The 2500-nt window shown below is 40.2% G+C and overlaps 1 pseudogene; it reads right to left on the bottom strand.

Annotated features, from left to right (window-relative positions):
• The window catches only part of LOC137659467 (uncharacterized), a 219440-nt pseudogene that overhangs the window by 158197 nt on the left and 58743 nt on the right, over positions 1–2500 (bottom strand).

Raw genomic sequence — 2500 nt, forward strand, 5'->3', positions numbered from 1 at the left:
GAGGGGGTGGGTAGGTGTAAGAGAAGGGAAATGAAAATTAGGAGAGCGGTAGAATTTAAGAGAGATAGAGAGAATAAATTTAAAACTGAGTTAGATGACGATTAATTAAGAATTTGATCTGGAAGTAGGAAACTAAAATACTTAGCCGAAAGCAGTATATCATGAGAGAGAGAGAGAGAGAGAGAGAGAGAGAGAGAGAGAGAGAGAGAGAGAGAGAGAGAGAGAGAGGTTATTAGTAAACGAAGCAGGGTGACAAAATAATGTGATAAGAGAAAGTGGTGTGAACAAAGTCGTACCTGAACTGTTATCAGTTGCCAATATGAAAATTCATAATCTTCAGATATGCGAGATATAAACAAGCATTAATTAATTAACATTCTATTACAAAGAAAGTCAAGTGTTATTTATCAAAGTTACCTCCTCTCCTGTATCTACATCCTGTGAGACATCGACAAAGAGATGGAGCGGGGGGGGGGGAGAGTGACTGCTCCCCGCACTCTAGTTTTGGGGTGTTTGAATGTGCATGGATGTAGTACGATAGAGAGAAAAGATGTGAAATTGGAAGTATGTTTAGGAATAGAAGGATGGATGTATTAGCCTTGTGTGAGACGAAGATAAAAGGAAAGGGTGAAGTGATGTTTGGTGAAATGTCTGGTAGAGTGTCTGGGATTGAAAGGGGAAGAGCGAGAGAGGGTGTGGCTTTATTGCTGAGTTAATGGATGACAGGTAAAGTAGTGGAATGGAAGGAGATATCATCTAGGTTAATGTGGGTAAGGGTTAGGTTGGGTAGGGAATGTTGGGCGTTTGTCAGTGCGTATGGGCCAGGTAGTGAGAAAAGTGAAGAAGAGCGGAATGAGTTCTGGAATGAATTAACTAGGTGTGTAGAAGGACTGGGTAGAAGGAATTATGTAGTTGTCATGGGTGACTTAAATGCTAGAGTGGGCGCTGGAGAGGTAGAAGGTGTCATTGGGAAGTATGGCGTACCAGGTGAAAATGAGAGTGGTGAGAGACTGGTAGATATGTGTGTTGAGCAAGAGATGGTGATAAACAATAGCTTTTTCAAAAATAAAAATAAAAATAAGTATACATGGGTAAGAGTGGCAAATGGAAGAGTAGTAGAAAGGGCATTAATGGATTATGTGTTGATAATAAAAGAATGTTTGGAAGATTGAAAGACGTGCACGTGTTTAGGGGTATGGCTAACGGTATATCTGATCATTTTTTGGTGGAAGGAAAATTAGTTGTAGCAAAAGAATGGGGGAATAGAGTAGGTGGATGTAAAAGGGAGGTAGTAAGGGTTGAAGAGCTAATAAAGCCGGGGGTAAAAAGTAAATATCAGGAAAGGTTGAAAATGATATATGACGGAGTGAAAGTAAAAGAAACTGGCAATTTAGAGGAGGAGTGGAAGTTAGTAAAAGAAAATTTTGTTGGGATTGCAAGTGATGTGTGTGGAAATAAGGTTGTTGGAGGCAGCATGAGGAAAGGCAGTGAATGGTGGAATGAAGGAGTGAAGGTAAAAGTGGAAGAGAAAAAGAGGGCTTTTGAAGAATGGCTGCAGAGTAATAGTATAGAGAAGTATGAAAAATATAAAGAGAAAAAGGTGGAAGTAAAGCGCAAGGTACGTGAGGCAAAGAGGGCAGCTGACCTGAGGTGGGGTCAGGGATTAGGTCATTCATATGAGGAGAATAAGAAGAAGTTTTGGAAAGAAGTGAAGAGAGTAAGGAAGGCTGGTTCAAGAATGGAAGAGACAGTGAAAGATGGAAATGGAAGGTTGTTAAAAGGAGAGGAGGCAAGGAAAAGATGGGCGGAATATTTTGAAAGTTTACTGAATGTTGAGGATAGTAGGGAGGCAGATATAATTGCTGTTGCAGGTGTTGAGGTGCCAGTGATGGGAGATGAGAATGAGAGAGAGATTACAATAGATGAAGTGAGGAGAGCTCTAGATGAAACGAGAGTTGGAAAAGCATCTGGTATGGATGGTGTGAGAGCCGAGATGTTGAAGGAAGGGGGTGTGACCGTACTTGAATGGTTGGTGAGATTGTTTAATATGTGTTTTGTGTTGTCAATGGTACCAGTAGATTGGGTTTGTGCATGTATTGTACCACTATATAAGGGTAAGGGAGATGTGCATGAGTGTTGTAATTCAAGAGGTATTAGTTTGTTAAGCGTAGTTGGAAAAGTGTATGGTAGAGTATTGATTAATAGGATCAAGGATAAAACAGAGAATGCAATCTTGGAAATACAGGGTGGTTTTAGAAGAGGTAGGGGTTGCATGAATCAGATTTTTACAGTTGGGCAGATATGCGAGAAATATTTAGCAAAAGGTAAGGAGGTGTATGTTGCGTTTATGGATCTGGAGAAAGCATATGATAGAGTTGATAGGGAAGCAATGTGGAATGTGATGAGGTTATATGGAGTTGGTGGAAGGTTGTTGCAAGCAGTGAAAAGTTTCTACAAAGGTAGTAAAGCATGTGTTAGGATAGGAAATGAAGTGAGTGAT

Source organism: Palaemon carinicauda, chromosome 20, assembly GCF_036898095.1.
Source record: "Palaemon carinicauda isolate YSFRI2023 chromosome 20, ASM3689809v2, whole genome shotgun sequence".
NCBI lineage: Eukaryota > Metazoa > Arthropoda > Malacostraca > Decapoda > Palaemonidae > Palaemon > Palaemon carinicauda.